Consider the following 21,608-nt stretch of genomic DNA (forward strand, 5'->3'; position numbering starts at 1 on the left):
CCCCAACCTTGTGCCTCACAATTGGAATAGAGTCAAGAATAGGAAACTTAGTAAAGAGAGAAACAACATCAAAAATTATCAAGATATCACCTTGTTCCCACTTGACGTCCTTAATAAATTGGACAAAATGGAAAAAATATTTGACAAAAGAGTTGGAACACCCCAAAAAAGGAGAGATAATCTTGGTGAGATGAGAGGCTAAAGAGTATATTGGGGATCCAATGGTGTCAACAATAGGGTGCAAGGGAAAGTCCTCATGAATTTTTGGAACCCCGTATATGTGAGGGGTCACTTCTTTTGAAGGAACTAATTTTCTCTTGATCACATTCTCAAAGGAGGAGTTGGACACTAAGGCTTTGATTTTATTCAAGATCCTAGAGCATGGATTATGAGAGAGAATCCTATAACTACTAGTATCTAAGAGTAAGTCATGCATCTTAGAGATATAGTCTTGCCTATTTAGGATGACTGTGGCGTTACCCTTGTCCACCTTGGTAATAAAAATATAATAGTTATTGATAAAATCAAGGAAAGCATGTGACTCTGCCCTAAAGATGTTGTGTCTAGGCAATTTGGCATGTTGCAGAGGTACAACAAAACCTTGCCTAACTTCTTTTGTAACACTAGATGGGAGGGATCAAATATCATTCTCAATCTCAAGAAGAAAATGAACACGAGGGATGGAGTGAGGGGAATAGGAAAAATTGAGGCCTTGCTTCAATAAGTTGAAAGAGAGGGGGTCAATGGTGGCATTAGATAGGTTAAATATCAACTTATTTCCCCAATCAACCATCAAGTGAAGAGAAGAGAAGGCCATCAGTTGAACCAAGGGATCCAACCCCATATTTTGAGGTTGGTTAGGAGGAGGTTCAATTTGAAAAGGGGATGAAGAACCAACATGGTGCCTATAGAAATGTTGAGGTCCACAATTCAAAGATGAGGGATATGACATCAGATTCATTTTATATATATCCAGAAAACATTATATATATATATATATACATATACATATATATATATATATGTATGTATTTATATATCTATATGTATATATAGATATATAGATATATGTATATATACATATATATATGTATATGTATATGTATATATATACATATACATATATATGTATATGTGTATGTATATATATATGTATGTATGTATGTATATATATATATATATATATATTGTTTCTCATAAGATCTACAACTTGAGTAAACTAAACAATATCCCATGTGAAGTTGTTGACTTGGCTTACAAGGTGGTGATGAACAAATTATCATTTGATCTTGCCGAGTTGCAGCACAGCCAGCTTAGCAAGAATATGGAGAGCATCCAAGCTTCAAAGAATTACATATGTAAGTTTGGATCCCTACTTATTTTATTATTCTTCTATGTTGAAAAGTTCTTTCCATCCCAAGGTAGTTTTGTATGGAGTAAGGACATGCTTGTGATTTATCAAATTAATGACTACATTCAAGAATGGGGAGAAAATTTTGATAGCATAATGGAAGCATATTTTGAGAATTTCAAGGAGAAAATGTAGAATAGGTAAAGGATACCTTAGCAGTTGGTTGACAAATCTATCAAGATATTTATTTCTTAGTTGATTTTAACAACACTCACATTTAGATAGTCATTCCTAGTACTACATGGGTGAAACCCTTGGGATATGAAGTCAACAATAAAGATATAAAGGATATCATAGAAGCTCTTCTTAATGAGCCTATTAACCCTAATGTAACCTATTTTGGTACCTACAATAAAGAAAAGACCAGGATATCTCTAGAGATAGAGATTCCTCAAGTCTTGAAAAGAGGAAAGAGAATGATGGAGACCCTAAAGAAGAAGCTGAAAGGTGAACCTCTCATGCAAATTGAGGGAAAAGGTGAAGATAAAGAGGAAGAAGAAGAGGGAGTATAGGAAGAAGAAGAGGAAGAACAAGATGAGGAAGAAGAGGAGGAATATCCTCCTAAGAAAGAAAGGAAAAGTGATTACAAGAGAACATAAGAAGGCTAGACCCAAGAAGTTAGCTACCACTGTATCCACAATTACTAGGAAATCCAAGAGCAACCTAAAGCTTTAGGATGAAGATGATGAAGAGGAAAACACTCCCATAATCCATTTGAAGAAGCTTCCATTATCCTTTGAGAAAATGTTAAAAGATTAAGAGAAGGAAGTGGAATGACAAGTTTCAAATACATTAAGTATGAAACTAGAGATAGAGAAGAGCAATACAAAATTAAAGATGCTCTAGTGGAAAATCTGGCCAAATGGAAGTATGACCCAAATGAGTTGAAAGGCCAAGCCCCTAATGTGCTAAAGGAAGTCACACATTTGTTAAAATAGAAAGGGACATTAGAGGAAAAACATTGAAAAGTGTCATTCCCAACCTCTCTAATGCAAAAATCAAGGAGGCCATGACAAATAATGAAAAAAGAAAGACTGCCAAATTCAAAGCCTACCAAATCTTGACAAACAATATTGAGGATATTGTGTAGTCTACAACAAAGTTGTGGAAAATCATTTTTGAGGAAGATGGTAAAATTAATAAAGATGAAGAGCAAGAGGCACATACTCTAGAAGAGTTTTATACACAGATGATGGTAGCAACAATGATTTCATCTCTATCCTCCACTCTAAGCCATGTCATTGCTACACCCAGTGTAGATAAATTAGAGAAGAAGGAGAAAAATCTTCCATCCAACCAAGTAGGGACCAAGTTACAGACTCAATATACCTTTGGATAGATTTAATTGAGTAAAAACCTAAGGATGATGACAAGGTTGACAAAGAAAGAAAAGAAGCAACTTAGAGTCAACTGAGTGAAGAGGAGAAGAAAGATGAGGAGAAAGATAAAGAAATCACACCCTCTCCTAGTGCCAAAAGAAAAGGAAAAGATAAGGTAAATATCTCAGATGAGATAGACCTAGTAACTAAGATTGTGATTCTAAATTGGGATCAATCTAGTCTCATTCCTAATTAGATGGAGATCCTCAGTGATCTATGGAGGAAAAGGGAACAACAGAGAAAGTTAAGAGTAGAAAGAGATAGAGGTAAAGTTCTTGAAGACATCAAGGACATATTTTTGGATGTATTAAAAATTGAGGTAAATAATGAGGCCTCTATTATTGAATAATTAGTAGATATTGTACATAAATTTAGTATTCAATAAGGATATAGATGGGTAGGAAAAACTATTGAAAAGGGCATAAAGAAAGTTTGAGAATAAAGATTTGGGAAATGTAGCAAAGAAGATTGCTATTGATCAAGTAGAATCGTCCACTCTATTTGGAACTCTTGAAGGATTTGTAAAGAATATTTTTTCATTGTTCACAAAATTATGTGATAGATTAGTTCTCACAAAGGAAATAAAAGACAAACTGACAAAAATTGATATAGATTTTAAGAGCAGTGCTAGCCAGTTAGCATTTGACCCAAGTACCAGCTCAAATCATTTTGTAAAGGTTAGATTTATGAAAGATTTGTAGGCTAAGTTATAGAAGGAGGAAGCCAAAATAAGGGAAACCATTTCAGACATCAAGAGTATGATAATTCCTCATATGGATGTGATGCATAAGCATTTAGCACATGCAAAGACATTGGTACATGACACCAACTTGTCAATTGCAGATCTTATGATGGAGCTATCAACTAAAATCTAGATTGAATTGCACATTTTGAAGGTATTACAAGAAAATTGGGATAAAACTATGTCTTTAATTTTGAAAGCACATATTGATTTCCTCACACATTTTTGTATTACTTTGTAAGTATATGTTTTTGGAATTTGTAACAAAAACAAATGGGAAATATAGTATGTATACAATCAAGGGGGAGATATGTATATGAGGAAATGTATAGAGAAATATGTATATGGTACTATCAGATGTTCAGTCAAACATTTTTTTTTTGAAAAATCTAAATTTAGATAAAATTGTAACTAAGCTACAACATTCCAGTTCAAACCAAGATATAGAACCAAGCACATGCAAAGAGGGAGTTTGACAGGAAAAGTTTGTTTAAATTTTTTTTTGATTACTGATAGAACTACTCAAGTTAAGTGTTTTTTCATGAATTCTAAAGGGGAGATTGCCGACCCTATGGCAAGACATATTGTTAGTTAGTGACAAACAACTTAAGCTATCCAAGAAGGTTGATTAATACTACAATCGAGCTTTTCATTAGGGAATTGATTTTAGTGTAATCTAAGAAGATGAAGGTATAGTGTGTTAACCAAGTTCACAATATAAACTGAGCTATTCAATATTATTAGTGGAAAACAAGCTTTATGTGTGAATTGAGCTCATAGAGTTAATCGAGCTCTTTGTGTAAACTGAGCTAGCTATATCATCTAAGTTCCACAATGTCATCTAAGCTTCCAATACTAGCCAAGAAATAGTCTCACCTGAGCTCACTGCATTTCTTAAGAATCAATAGAAGATCAAAAGAACTTTATTTCCCAAGCATTAGTACTTGAGATGACTTGGAGATATATCTAGTTATTATGAAGATATCTATTATGTGAGCCAACTTGGTATAGAGTTGTTATTTGAAGGGTATATAAGAAAGACAAATTCATTTGTCTAAGTGTGTAGTTTGGAAGAATAGAAGATACGTGATTATTTTGGTGACAAAGAGGAGAATATGGAGTAGAATATGTAACTACAACATTTGGGGGAAAATTGTGAAGGGGGTGCAATTTGTGTGTGATTTTAATTTTTAATTTTTTTTGCAAATGTTCCTGACATCATCGTAATACCAATGGTGCCATCGTAATTGCAACTCTCACATTATTATAAACAAAAAAAATAAAAATAATTTCTCATTTGTTATATGTCACACAAATTTATGGAGCTAGGGTGGCAAATTCATAGGTACCCCACACAATCTTCTATAAGTGTGAACAAAAACCCCAATTCCTTTGGCCTTTAATTGCTAAACTTATATGCCACTTTTCTTGGGTTCTTCTCATTCAAGCTCCTAAAGTGAAGGTGAATTAAATCTAACATTACTCAATCAATGTGAAGTCTCAAATCATTTCATAATTCTTTAGCATTAATAAGAAGTATGCAATAATAAGTTAAAATCCACAAAATCCATACTTGGTAGGAAGTGGGTATTGTGGGAACATCTATACTAACATATCCATGAGCTCTCCTCCGTGACAACTTCTCTTTGCACACAAATATCAACTAGAGGTAGAGAGGGTGTTTCATAGAGCAATATATGCACTCTCGCTACATCTCTCACATCCATGTAAACTAAAATTTTGATTGTGAAATCTACAAGTATGTGGTGAACAAAATTTCCATAAATAAAAAATAATAGTGTGACCTAAAGAAAGAAATGAGTACATAGATAATGTAATATTTTATGATGATCAATTGTTTTTCTTGCACTTACTTGACTTCACATATATCTATGAAAATTGTTTTTTAGGGCATTGAGCCTCGCATTTTTGAAGCTCACTCAACCATTACTCCTTTATAATCACTTCAAACACTAATGGATTCCAAATCCTTCAAACACTAATGGCTTCCCTGGGAAGTTACTTTTTTTCACTGGGGCTATTCCCCCTTTTTATTCTCTATTTTTGCAATAGATGTATTGACATTATTTGCCAAGTGAGAAAAATCAATTTCTAATTTGGGTTCTTCATTGCTTATTATAAAAATAAAATACTTTTTGATATCATTTAGTATTCAAAATGCATTTTGCAAGATCAAAAAAAGGTACAAATATCTTCATTTGTGAGTTCTAGGAAATGATTACTTTTCATTCTAACATGAGATGGATTACAATTGTGATTTATTTTTATAATCTATTTGAAGCGAGGTAGCTAATATGATATCCAACATAAATTGAAATGAAAAACACACCCCTCCATATTATCTAGTTAATATGATTTTCTTTTACAATGCTCCAACAATTTCTATTCCAATTCTTCACCAACAATTTCTATTCTAAATCTTTAGTGCTTTCAAATTTCTAGCATTCCATTTACAATCTAAATTACCCTACTATTATCCTATTTAATTAGAAATGTTATTTATAAGCATTATAGAATTTAATATAACTATTAAGTCCTCCATCTAATTGCGAAGTAAAGTGCACATTGAATTAAGCATGGTATTCTAAATTTTTCACATTAACTTTTGGTCTTATTCAAAGATAATTGAATGTGAAAGCCATTAAACTACATTTAACCCTAAAGAAAACCTTCCCATGCTTCTTGCTTTGAATATTTTGTATGGAACAAATTTTGTTAGACATTGATATATTATAAAGACACCACGAGTTTGGTTATGTTGAAGACTAGCTAAAGTTGAAACTAAATTCAAGTTCAACCATTATAGGAGTATGCCAAAAATAGATAATAAATGAAGCAATGAATATCACAAACCTTCCAAAGTGAGAATTCTTAGGTTGACCTTTAATTGGGCATCTAATGAAAATCCAAACTTGATAAGAGCAGATGCAGTGGTATGCCATTCTAAAGTTTATTCTAAAGGTGGGATCTCTCTTTCCTAAACACATTTGCTACTAAATGACAATGTGTTCAATGATAGTATTCCTCTAAGGCTGGGTAATTTGCAAAAAACTTCCTATGTGAAGTGATCCTACAAGCTTGTCCAAATGCTCTTTTCTCTAAGACATTAATTTGGTAAATAATAGGTTGGAGGGAAGAGAATTCAGTAAGATAACTAATTTATATTCATTAGTTATCCAGAGTAATGTCCTTTGTAGATCATTACCTCCTTCAGTTGACAAAAACACAACATTCTGAGGCACATTTTTACTGACAACTTAAACATCACATACTAAAGTTTGATACTTAGGCTAAAAGTGCTAAATAGTTAAAGTTGACTTATTTTTTCCAAGCATAAATGTTTACTTAGTGTGCGATGTTTAATGGTGGCCCATTTTCTTAAATTAACATTCTCATTTAAATTAAGTTTCACGAGTCTCCTTTATTTTATTATTTTTATAGATAGAGAAGACATAAGCATCTCAGTAAAGTTCCTTAAAGAATTAAAAGTTCTTTCTTAGTAATAGAAAATAGTAGTATGTTCTCTTATATTGGGACCATCCTCTTGTCTTATATTGTGTCCATTTTCTTAAAATAAGCCATTTCACTTGTGAAAGACTTCTTTCTTGTAATATTTTTGTGCAGGAAATGTAGTAAAGAAAGAATTTTGTGCAAGAAATATAGTTAAAGGATATTTCATTAAAATTGATTAATAGAAAGACTTCTTAATGCATTCAACTTAACTTTGGCAGTAGAGAACATGTGGAGTGATAATATCTAGATAAAATTTGTAGCTCCTAATAATAAATGTTAACTATACTCTCTCTTTACATCTTTTTAGCAACTTTTCCCAACTTTAGCCAAATGGCCTCCATTACTTCCCAAACTCAACCAAGAACCTCAACTAAGGTAAAAAGAACATCCCAATCCATCCTAGACCCTATTGACCTCATGATGATGTCATCATTATGCTTAGAGGGCTTTATAACTTGCTAGCCCCTAATTGCACCTAGCCAAAAGGTTTAAGATGCTATGAACAATAGCCCACTTGTACTACTACTATGTTCAACATGACCTTATATCAAACACATCAAAAAATTTCCTAAGGCTCACACCTATAGAAAAGGAAAAAAAACATGAAAAATTAGTTTGCTTAGGCAATCCCTAGGTGTTGAACTCAACTGAGGTGCACCCATGGAATTATTTAGGTGAATCCCACTACCCATGGAAGCTGAGGCTTGATGTTGAGCATATGTTGTTGCTACTTGTTGCTACTAAAGTGCCTCAAATTGGTGCTGCTTCGTTACCCTAAGATAACTTACATTATCTCTAGCCCCAGGTTATTCCATAGTCATACTCTCTACAACTTGATTCATCATTTCAAGGGCTACATTTAGCTGACTTCTTATCCTCTCATTAGCAAGAAGCTCAGGGAAAAATGCTCCTTTCCACCCGAAAAACTACTATGTAATACTTCATTAAAATTAGGATTTGAACAAAGCCAATGATACAAAACCTACTGTCACTTTGGAAAAAATGCTGTCTCCAACATTTCAACCATATGATAAATGGGAAAAGAAATTCCCAAGCCATAACCTAGTTAAATTGGTCTACTTGTTGATTAGCTAGGTTGATTACAAATTCCTAGAGAACTATCATTAGATTAGGTATAATAAAATGAACAATCAACTATTCCCAGCTAGCAAGATCAAATATAGTTTTCCAAGGTGATAAAATTGCATATGCATATGCATCACTTGCATGGAAGGCATGAAGCACATTCCCTAACTTATAATGAATGGTTGGATATAAAGGATCCATACATTGGTTGAACAATGGAAGCCAATGATGTAACCATGCATGTATTGGCACAGTCTCCCTACGAGGATATAAACCATATTACACCAAATTTTTCTTTCAAAACCATATGTGAAGATATAAACATTAAGTACAACATGTCCAATATTTTTGTAGATATACACATTAATTACACCAAATTTTTCTCTTAAAAACCATATGTGCTATAAACATTAAGTACAACATGTACAATATTTTTGTAGATATACACATTAATTACACCAAATTTTTATTTGAAAACCACATGTTTAGGTATAAACATTAAGAACAACATGTAAATATACACATTAATTACACCAATTTTTTCTTTCAAAACCATATGTGAAAATATAAACATTAAGTACAACATGCCCAATATTTTTGAAGATATACACATTAATTGTACCAAAGTTTTCTTTCAAAACCATATGTGTAGATATAAACATTAAGTACAATATGTCCAATTTTTTTGCAAATATACACATTAAGTACACCAGTTTTTTAAATTTTAACCATATGTGTAGACATAAACATTAAGAACACCATGTTGAATTTTTTTTTTCAAGGTTTTCTCTCTATGTTAATTTGTATGTTGAAATGGTTATCAGTGATAGATTTAGCAAGTACAACCAATTCAATAAGGGTATAGGAATAAGTTATTCCCATGAAGAAGGATCATGTTAGATAATACAAGCGAATTTGATCAAAATAGGGAGACAATCGCTAGATTGTTGTCTAACTTTCAATGAGAAGGCAATGGCAAATATTATTGTCCTTGCAAGAGTTGTAACAACTTAAAGACAAGAAGAATCAAAATCAAAATAGCTAAGAGACATTGTAGGGATAATGGTCACATTGAAGGGGGTTTGATTATCATCCATTGGTAAGTTGTTTATTATATTGTTTTCACAATTAATATACATATGAACCATGGAATAGGGGTTTGATTATCACATTCAAGGGGGGTTTGATTATCACCATTTTTATATAGGTTGATCTCCCCAGGGTAGTACATGATATGGACCACTACATGTTGGATGAACATGGAGATGTGAATATGGAGGAACATGGAGGTGTGAGTATTGAAGGAGAAGATCATGATCCCATGAAAGATGATGATCATGCACTAGGAAACACATTTGAAGATGATGGTACAAATGCATTGATCCATGAAACATTTGGTACAGGTGGTGGTGCTAATGATGATTATGATGAGGATGACATTGAGGCCATCCATGATATACCTCTACTTGAGAAGGAAAGCATGATCCTTTACAAAGGATCCTAATAAAATATTCTCTCTATTGTATTGTTGTTGGTAAATTTGAAGGTTATGAATAGTTTATCCAACATAGCAATGTCACATATGCTAAGGTTTTTCATATACATCATTATGGTCTATAAAAGGTGAAACATGTACCATTAATATTGTTTATACTAATGACTTTTTTTTTTTGTTGTGGATTGATCGATGACTATTTTTTACCATCATCAAATGTTCTCCCTCACTTGTACCAAGAATTATGTGCCACTATGAAACATATTGGAATGGACTATCAAGCAATATATGCTTATCCTAAAGATCATGTTATTTATCATAAAGAGAATAGAAATGTAACAAAATGCCTTGAATTTGATATGAGCAGATATCGTGATGATCAAGTGATAAAAAAGGTGCCTCACATGGTTCTTTGTTACATCCCCATTATTCCATATCTTAAATGATTATTCATATGCAATAGCTTGGCACAATTTATGGATTACCATGTACAATAGAAGTTGAGATGACATTATCTAAATTCCCATGGATGGTTTAGAATTTATGGGCATAGAGGAAAAGTGATGACACTTTAAAGAATAACCTTGAAATCTTAGGTTTTCTCTAGCAACTGACGATGTCAATCCATTTGGAGAGATGAGATCTATTTACTTAGTGTGGCATATTTGTGTTATCAACAATAACCTTCCTCCATGGATATCAATAAAGACAGAGCACATTATGTTGGCAATGATTGTTCTAGGTATTTTATTATTTTATTGTTATCTACATGTAATTATAAGTCTTGGAGTGAAATGACCACAATAATTATCTAATGTTGTTTATTCAACTAGGTAAATACCAAGTGAATGATATGAATGTATATATTGTGCCTCTTGTTAATGAGTTGCTGGTGCTATGGAATGATTTCACTATGTATGATATCTCTAAACCAATTGGACAAAAAAAATTTCAATTTCATGCAATGCTTGTGTGGAAAATTCATGATGCCCCAACGTTGACACATTTCTATGGTATGTTATGCTAAAATCTAGTTGTACATGATAATACTAATTCCAAAAATGAACATATTTAATTCAATTGTATCATTATCTTGTAGGTCTTCAAACAAAGGGAAAATTTTCATGTCCAATGTGTGGTCCAAAGATGAAATCTCATCATTCAAAAAGTTTAAGAAAGCATGTGTTTGATGAGTATAGGAACTTCCTTCATAGAAATCATAAGTATTGAAGTGCCAAAAAATAGATTTTCAATGGGAAAGAAGAGACTACATCAAAGCCATGAAGAATGAAACCCCACCTATGGTAGTTGGAATATAATATAATGTGAGGTACTACCACTCCACCTAATGATTTATGTTTGAAAATTATCTATTTTGATTGTATTTTTTTGGCTAATTATGTAATTGATGATTGTGAAGGTCATCAAGGCATCACTAACCACCTTACAAAGGGACTAAAATGTTATCCCAAAGAATTTAATAGGATGCCCTACTACGAGAAACTTCAAATTGTGCATTTGTTTGATAATATGCATTTTGGAAGAATGTAACAGAGACAATGTGGAAAATATTGGATGGAAGAAATGACAAAGAAAAACTTGCCAAAATTTGTAGTGACATTCATGATTCCAGTCATGCAATAAAAAATATCATTGAATCAAATAACAATGGAGACTAGATTAATGCAAGTGCCATTCCTTGGTTATTAATGGAGCAAAAAGATAATAACATAAAATAAATAATATGAAAAATTTGATTTCCTATAGGATTTTCTATGAATATTAGAAATCTCATATCAAAGAAAATTGAATTTGGGCCAGGGCTGAAAATGCATGATTGGCATACCTTTATCAAGATAAGTCACAGTCTTTTGTATTTACAATATATTTGTGAAATTTCATTCAATTTTCATTGAATTGCGTTAGAAAAGAATGAAATGACTAGTTGACAATTGTTGCAGCATGTGCTACCCCTATCACTCCTGGACAACTTTGACAATAATATCAAACAAGTGATATATGATCTTGGAAAATACATGAGGTAAGCAGTGATATTTGTTCAATATATCAAACAAGTAATATATTGTAGAGTCTTGAACTTATATGTTTTTGTGTCTTGAATCCCTTGTAGGTGGTTGTTGCTTAAAGAAATCCATAAAGAATATATCAAATATTGGAAGAAAAGAATTTTTTTACTAATGTGTGAAAGGAAAAAGTGTTTATCTTCAAATTTTTTCAATGCACACGAACACTATCTCATTCACCAAGTTGCAGAGATTGAATTGTGTGGACTTGTATAGCCTAGGTCAATGTGGATGGTTGAGAGACACTTAAATTTTTTGAAAGGTTTGGTATGAAAAAGAGAACATCCCAATAATTCTATGGTTGAAAGATATATGGTATACCAGATGATGGCGATCTTGTAGCAAAGACCCATATAGATTGCATTTGGGATCTCGACTCCATTAAACAATTTGAAGGGGAGTACTTGATGGGGAATGGTAGATTTAGGAAAGTGAAAGGTAATAAATTATGAGATGTTATTATAATTAATTAATTCTTAATGTTCAAAATAAATCTATTGTAAGTCATCTATTTACTTTTGTACAGTTGATAAAGAGTGGGATGGAATACATTTGTTTATTGCAAAAAATCAAGATTGGATGATGGTATGGAATAAATGATATCAACATTCTGCTCATAGATTAAAACAATAAAATATGTCTTTATTAGTTATACAAGCTCATTGTAATGGAGATCCCAATGTTACACAAAAGGAAATAGATTTAGCATAAGGTTTAAGAGATCTCTAGGTACTTATAAGTTTGTTAATCAACCATATGTTTTTAAACTCGTGAAGTAATAATTCATACATGTTTGACATTATTTTAGGTGAAACACCACAAGGATATGTTATGCAATTTTTATAAATTTAACATCAAATATTTTGACAACATGAAGACAACTTGTGATTCTAGGATAAGTGCAATCTTTTAGGTGACCAATATTTCATCTAGAAATGGCTTACATACTTCAGAATCTCAAAATTTATACTATAGCATTTTGGTTGATATACTTGACTGTGACTTTAATTCCTTCAAATTAATTCTCTTCATAATCATATGGTACAAACTAAGAATCAATCAAAATGATCTTGATAGAACTGTTGTTGAGCATGCGAATAGATTTACAATGATTAATACAAGGTTTTTTGAGCTAGTTGGGGATGAGCCCTTTGTTCTTCTAAGCCAATGTGACTAGGTATTTTACTTAGAGGTTCCACATAAACTGGGTTGGTTATTTTTTGTTAGACATTATCCAAGAGGAAGGCTAATACAATATAATGCAATGGAAGAAGAAGACATCGGGGAATAGGAAGAAGTGGATCACGATCAATAGTTAGTTGATGATGCTCCTGATACTGCTACTAATCACAATGATGATGCTTCTACTAATGATGATGATGATGATGATGATGAGGAGGGGGATGATGATGATGATGATGATGATGATGCTACTGATGATGCTACTGATGATGATGATGATGATGACAACAATGACCACAATAGTGGTGGTGGCAATGACATCATCAACGATAATCCTGATGATGAGATGGATGAAGAATAATATCAATGATGGGGGGGGGGCAAGGTTGATTAGCTAACATTGAAGGGGGGTTTGATTATCAATGATAATATTGAAATGTATAGTTATGTGGTCAATGCCTATGCTATTCAATATTAAGTTCTTGATAGATAAATGATTAATTTGATTAGCTTGTCATGTATCTTTTATTGTTTATAATTCATATGTATATGTATCATAATTTTTTTAGCTAACATAAGATAATTGATCTACATATGTGGAAACCTAAAGGCCTTCCACGAGCATCCCACATAGTCTCATGGATCATTAGGTATAAGTTAGTACACCCCATAGAGATTAACCCATCTATCTTATTTCATGGAGAGCAGGTACCAACAAATAGGTATTTGTCAGATTTGTCTTCCTCAAGTGAGGGAAATATAGGAATGGAAAAAGAAAGTGAGACATTTAGTATCTCTAAATCAAGGAGATTGGCTTGAGGTCAAAATATCAGAAATAAATTCAATAAGTGCATAAAAATTTTCCTTGCTCAAGGGAAGTCATGTTCTTATGATGATGACAGTGAACGAGAATCTGATGTGTCCTTTATGTTCAAACATCTATAGAAACAATGGGTCTCCAATGAATTTTCTCCAATAAACACTAATTTTTGTGTTGGAGAGAAAATATATTGCATAGCACCATCCTCATTACATGGTTTGGGCCTATTTTCCATGGATGAAATAAAGGTCTCTTGCAACAAGGTTGTTGAATTGATGGAGTATGTCAGACCTTTCTATGATTACAATAGTTGGATATAGATTGTTAGATAAAAAAAAAGTATGTGTAGGTATGCACTTGTGGAAAATTATATACAACAAAAAATTAGTGAAAAAAGTAAAAAATTATCGATATACATTAACATAAGACCAAAAGCATTAGGCAATATTACACATTTTATAAGTAGTGCATGACCTGCATCAACTAAGAAGTGACCCAATTGCATATTTGAGGTGTGCGAGGGATATCATGTTTTTGTAAGTGTGATAAAATCAATATGTGGATGCAAAGATCTTCTTATTGATTACAATTTGAATCACATTGATACAAACAAAGCCACTATCATGGGAGAGGTGGTACATTCTATGCACATTTAAAGTCAACTCCAATCAATGAATCTAACACAAAATTTTTTTAAATTTTTTTTTTGCTAACTTATAATAATAACACATGTATTTTAACATGTCTCAATGATTTTGTTTTGAAATATAGGGCTATATTGTGGATCAACAACCACAAAATACACACAATGGTGATGGTTCTCAGAGGACTTCTTCTTTCTAACATGTAAAAATCATTGTTATTGTACAAATTAGACACGAAAAATATGTTAATGCATATTTTTTGTTATGTTTTATTCTTTACTACTATTTTTAATTACTTTTAAATATAGCACTAATAATATTGTTTTCACAAATGAGTGTTGATCATGAAAAGGGAAAGGAAAAAGTAGTCCACGAGGAGCCACACAATGAGCAAGATGAATTCATGATTGATTTTGCATTAGCCACTAATCCTATGGTTGTAGTGCAAAAGGTGCTTTGGAATTTATCAAGAAGGTTAAAGCATTTGAAATCAATTCAACCTCAGACTCCTGAAATATAATAGAGGGAGGATGAGTTTATGTACCTAGTTGAGACATATACAATAAGTATTAATGTAACTTTTAATTATAACAAAAGTTTGAAATAATGGTTTTTATAGTATACTCTTTTATTTATGTCATTAAATAAAATTCATATGTGTTAATTTTATAGAGGATGTTGACAAGGTTTAAGGGTGATGCCCTAAAAGTTGATACTTTAGGTGGTTAAGTGCATTGCATGTTCTATCATACACTTGTGTTTTGCTCAAACAATATTTTTTTAAATAGCTCTAACAATATTGTTTTATTGTGCTCTAAGAATATTATTTTTCTGCTCCTACTATTGATCCTATGTTCACTATGCTGCCTGCTACAAGGAACATAACCAAAGAGGTAATACCAATTGCAAATTCAACAACACGAAGCATGGCTACAAATGTGATGAAAATGCCTATTGGTATGTAGATTCATCTTTTTCCCACTCATTTTTCATGTATTTATTTCACTTGAACTATTATTTCTTATGGGGCATTTTGTAATATTGGAATGATTTTATGCAAGAGGCGATGGGGACATTCCTAAGTGTACTTGTGTTAGATGTATGGGAACACTAGAGAATTGTGATCAATTACTCATGAGAAATGAAGATGGTCTTCCCCTTAGAGTATTCTAACTTGTAGGTAGTTTAAAGATTGATCCTTTCTTTTACTATACAATCTTATACTCATAATCAAATGCACTAACCTCCTATGTAGTCCCTTGTAACAACTACTAATCCCATTATTATTTTGCAAGGAATAATCTATTTTATGAAAAACCTAATGATAAATATTTGTGTATATTTGGGCCAACCATACACACAGGTTATCATATTTTAATTTCATTTCTAGATCATGTTTCCTTTGATCAATTCCTTCAAGTAAATTAAAAGGTAGCTTCAATTCATTTATGAATCTAATAGTTTTTCTCTTTTCTCAAAAGGTGGAATTTACAAACTAAAGAGCTAAAGGATAAACTCATTGATGCCATTACAACACTTTTTGGACCCAACATCTTTCAAAGACTTAGGCTCCTTGAGAAAGAAGGCAAAGATTTGAGGTATATTAGAATGCAAAACAACCCTTGTTATGAGTGGCCCCCTTATATTCCTATTATTGAGTGGGACTCATTGATGCCATTACAACACTTTTTGGACCTAACATATTTCAAAGACTTAGGCTCCTTGAGAAAGAAGGAAAAGATTTGAGTTATATTAGAATGCAAAACAACCCTTGTTATGAGTGGCCCCCTTATATTCCTATTATTGAGTGGGAGAATCTTAAGAAGGATGCCATTGAGAAAAAAATAAGAGATGGTGGAGAAATAGTACCACTCGAGAAAAGAAGGTATATCATAATATTAAGAATGAAATTATGTACTAATTACTCTTAATACTTATTGTTGGAAATATTCGAGACTATGCTAAGTTACTGAGAGGGGAGGGGTGAATTAGTAACTTTTAAAACTTTAACAATTTCAATTCCTAATCCAATAGACCAATTAACATTTAATTCATCATATCTAATCTAATTGCATGCATGAGAAACTGAAAACATGAAAGCATCCATAATACTTGAACACAAAGATTTGGTGACTCAGAAACCTTCCAAATAGAAAGTAAAACTAGGGTGGGGATGATACCCACAAACTTTAGTAATGCAACATAAAGTTGGCTTGTTAAGGCTTACATTGATCACTTTTGATGATTTCCCATGTTAGGAGCAAATAGAACTACTAGGCCCACCTTGTGAGAGGATTTACAAATATTCAATGAAGTATGCACTCGGTAAAGAGATTTAGAAAAGACTGTTAGGTCTACCTTGTTAGAGGATTTTGACCAGTTCACCTATTAGGATGAAGTAGTAGATCTCTGATATGCAATTGAGTTTTTTGATAGAGATTCCTTAGTGTACTAATCACCTTTTGTGATAGATTTTTCACTACTACTCCTTGTACTAATATGGCCTTTACAATTCTTTATCTGCTGCATTCACAATACATATGCTTTCACATTCACATTCTTACACTTTCTTGTTCTTTCTTACATTTCCATTACATATTACATTCCATTCATTGGATATGATACAATACATCATATATATATATATATATATATATAACCAATCTAATTTACAAAATTACAAAGTCAGCCCACATGAAGATACTCAAGTTTTGAAGACTAACTCGGTGAAGTTCTGATACTTGACATCATCCACTATCACTACTTGGCATCATCATGGTCTTGGTAGACATAGAAGCTTGGTCCATATTGATCACTTTCATGTAGTCCTAAATTCAGTTTGCACTAGTGACTTAGTAGATATTGTGCAACTCTAAAAACACTGAATCACTTGTTTACCATGAAGTAGCTCGGTTAACACTAGCTTTGCATCACCTAAACTATGAACTTGATAGATACTGTGATGCTTGGTAAGCATAGGATTCACATCACATGAACTGTGAACTTGATAACCAATGATAATACTTGGTATACACTAAACTATTTGGTTTGAACTACTAAACTTCACACTAACTAAATCTGCTTGATAACCACAAGAATTAGTCCAAACAACTTAGTAGTAACTGTAGAAGCTTGGTGGCTACTAAATTACAGGGAAAACACTATAAACTATTCAATGAGCTCAGTAACTATACATAATCTAAATAAGTATGTGTCACTAATAACAAACTTGACTGATATGTCAACAATCTCCCCCTTTGGCATTAGTGACAAAAACACTTATTAGCCCAAAACTAAATACCTTGTATTAATCACCATGTGATACTAGCTTGGTCTATTTTTGAGATTTTTCAAAATTGATCTTTGTAAGACATATATAGAAAATATCTACACCATAGCATATATCTCCCCCATATTGTGTGATTTATTATGTACATGTAACTTTTCTCTTATATACATATCTCCTCTTCTCTTCTCATATCTCATCTCTTCTCTTCTCATTTATTCTTTGTAGCTCTTCTCTTCTCCCCCTTTTTGATAGTAATGCCATAGATTTATTCAACATATTTACAAGGAGACACCAAAATGAGATAAGAATTTAGAGTTTAGCTTGAGGGTAATTACCAAAGATTTATCCTAGTTTTCTTGTAGTACCTTGCATATATGAATGGCAATTTTTACTTCACTTGACAACTCAATCATGTGGTCAGCAATAGAGAAGTTGTTATCATGGATCAGGGTCTTTGTATATACAATCTATTTTTGCATAGAATCCATGACCAGAAGGATCATATTTTGTGTATCAACTAGTGTTGAGTAGATCCTTGCTTCTTCTCTTAACAAATCTGCTTGCATTTCTGTCAAAAATATGATTTTCTTAAAATTGTGTAGAGCTTGAACTAGGGTCAATTTTTAACTCTTGAGCACTTGCCTTAAGATCAATATCAATTTTGGACAATTTGTCCTTAACTTCCTTGGTATACTCAGTGACATCACATAGCTTGGCAAAAAGATGAAACAAAATAGGTTGAGAAGAATCAACCTCAACTCCAATAGCCTTAGTCAAAATATTTTTGGTGCCATCTATAATTTTATATTCTCTATCCCTTTCCTCTCTCAATCTTTGCTACTTGGCCTTTTTTCTAGAGGAGTTGACCAAATATGTGCATTTGGTCTATAGAAAGATTGTAGATATCCCATTTGGAAATTGCCATTTCCTCATCCAAGTCTATATCTTCTTCTATCTCTTTTCCTTTCAAAATTTTTGTACTCAGTTGAACCTTAGGTTCAACTATCCTTGTACTTATTGCTTTAGTACTTGGAACAGAAACAATAGTGGACATACTCAAGCTTGCAGTGAAAACTAATATAGCACTGACTGGTGGAGTACTTATAGAGATGCTAGAAGAATCCAAGATTGATGAAGTCAAAATTGTGGAATCCAAAACTGAAGTAGACAAAATTGGAGAGCTTACCATGGTGTTAGAAATGCTTTAGAATAACTAAGAGGGGGGGTGGGGTGCGAGGTGATTCAATTATTCAAGGTCCAAATGTCCTAATAAAACTTTTTCATCAAGTAAAGTGAGCCCATTAAACAATTCATGCATCCAAGCTTAAACTTTCCTATTTAGCAAGTTACTGAAAATCAACATGCAAGAATAACACATGAAAGATCAACACACAACACAATGATTTACATGAAAACCCAATTTGGGAAAAATTTCTAGTAACATGCTACTCAATTCTCACTCTTCTGAAGTGATGCCCTATGAAAGACTTGCCCTATTAAAGGCTACAACACGCTGTTGTCCTGGTTAAAGGATTTAACCACCTTGTTAGAGGTGGGCCTAGTAAGAGGACTTTATAATATTCACTTGAAATGGCACCCTATTAAATGATTTACAAATGATTGCTAAACCAACTTAAGTTCATAGGATTTTACCCAAACTGATACAATTGTTAGAGAGTAACAACAAAGGCTTTTGGCCCAATATAATCACAACTTAAGTTGTATATTTCAAATCTTTTTTCAACTCATAACATTTCCTAGCTTTTAGTCTCTTCAGCTCTGACAACTTGTCCTCCTTTCAAGTTTTGTCTCCTTGAGTCTCTATGCTCAATATACTAGTGCAATTTCCTATATGGCCATTTAGCAAAATAGAGTCTCTATGCTCTGTTCTTCCTTCTCAACTCCTCCTTAATACACCTCAAAAACTTCACACTTGGCACCCTAGCCTCTTTTTCTTCTTAGCCTCTAACTCCTTAAATAGAAGTCTATGATCCTTTTCCTTCTCAAATCTTCCTACTTTTAATTTTAGTTTGAATGGATTAGGTAGGTTTCAATGAATCTACTCTATATTTTGTTCCTTCTAGAAACATAATGAAGAATCCTTCTAAATTCATCCAAAAATGATTTACCTAAAATTCTGTGCCACTAGCTCATCATCCTTAGCCTCCATCTGGTTCACAAAATTCAAGGTAACAAACTTGTCAGCTCAGTTTTGGTGAATCTTTGACTTTTCAAATAATGTAGCAACTTGGCACTATTAAAATTTTGGTGCTCGACACCTACTGTGTTACTCAACATCAACTACATTTTATTGATGCTCAGCACCTATTGTGGATTCACTCGGCATCCAATGAGTTTTTCTGATGCTTAGCACCTATTACTTTGCTCGGCACCTGAACTTGCTTGGCTTCTTCTATTTCACTTGGCATGCACTAGATTTTTCATTTTCTTGGCACTAACTAAAAAAATGCTCAACATGAACTAAATTGCTCGGCACTCACTAATGAACTTAGTCAAGCTTTGTAGACAACCTTGTTACAACTTATTCTTCTAAAGTTTTTAAGTGTGGCCAACCTCTGTATCTTCAAGTATAGTATCCATACATCATTTTATCATTGTCTTAAGTGATCCTTGCACTTCATTACAAAACCATAACTCAACCTTTCCTTAGGTACTTTTTTTATATCTTGTTGATTAAATCCTCTTCATCAATCAACTAAGTGATAGTATTTGGATATTATAAGCAATTTTCATTCCAAAAAATAGCAGGTTTGACATCAATAACAAAACAATGATTGAAAACATTCTTTATCAACAATCTCCCTCTTTGCAAACAATCTTCCTTCTTCAACAATGATCTTTTCAATCAAATTTCCAATGATCTCCCTCTTTGGCATTGATGGCAAACCAAAATAATCAACCAAGTTATCAAAATGCTTACTAGGTCAAAATAGTAAATAAAATGCCAAAAAGAAATTGTGTTACCATCAGTTTTCATATCTCCCTCTCTGATCTGCTATCCCGATTTCTTTGCTTCTACTTCATCCTCTTAGCTGCTATTTCCTTTTTGTTATTTATTTCTACTATTTCGTCTCCCTCTGCTTGTTTGATTAGTTCCTGTATGACTCCCTCTTTTTTGTAGCTTACCACTTTGATCAATTCTTCTCTTCTTAACTACTATTTCTCCCTCTTACATTTTTTCTTCCTTAGTTTGTGCTATTTTGGTATTAGCTACTTCTCCCTTTGTCCATTTGATTATGTAGATTTGATCAATTTTTGCTATTTCTCCCTCTTTGACAATAATGCCAAAGACATACTATTTCAACATCTTAACATGCAAGTGTAGCATTTGTAGGTACTCCAATTTCTCCCTCTATCACCTTGCTTGTGACTAATTTGAAACTTTAGTACTTTGATTATTTCAGTAAAAATCCTAAAGTAAGTATCCTCTGCATCAATTGTTAATATTTCACCATTCAACTCATTTGATGTAGGGAAATCTTGCTATTTCTTAAACAATATTGGATAGGGGTATCACCCCTAACTTACCTCTAAGATACTCAAATGCATCTTTAGCTAGTGCTTTTGTGAAGATGTTAGCAATTTGTTCCTTTGAGTTGACATATTCCATCCTTACTTGCTTGTCTTCCACTAATTCTCTTATATAGTGATACTTAATTGCAATGTGCTTTGTTTTGGCATGCATCATAGGATTCTTAGATATGTTGATGGAACTTTTGTTATCATAATAGAGTATTACAGGTTTAGTTATTTCTTCCTTCATACCTTGCAGCAGATGTTCGATCCATACAATATTGGTGTAGTTGATAGCAGCATTAGCATACTCAGCTTCTACTATGGACTGTGACATGCAACTTTTCTTTTTGCTGGTCCAAGTAATCAATCTTTTACCTAAGAAAAGTGCTCCACCATTGGTGCTCT

Source organism: Cupressus sempervirens, chromosome 7 (assembly GCF_028749045.1).
Source record: "Cupressus sempervirens isolate cs-2001-9-10 chromosome 7, ASM2874904v1, whole genome shotgun sequence".
Taxonomy (NCBI): Eukaryota; Viridiplantae; Streptophyta; class Pinopsida; order Cupressales; family Cupressaceae; genus Cupressus; species Cupressus sempervirens.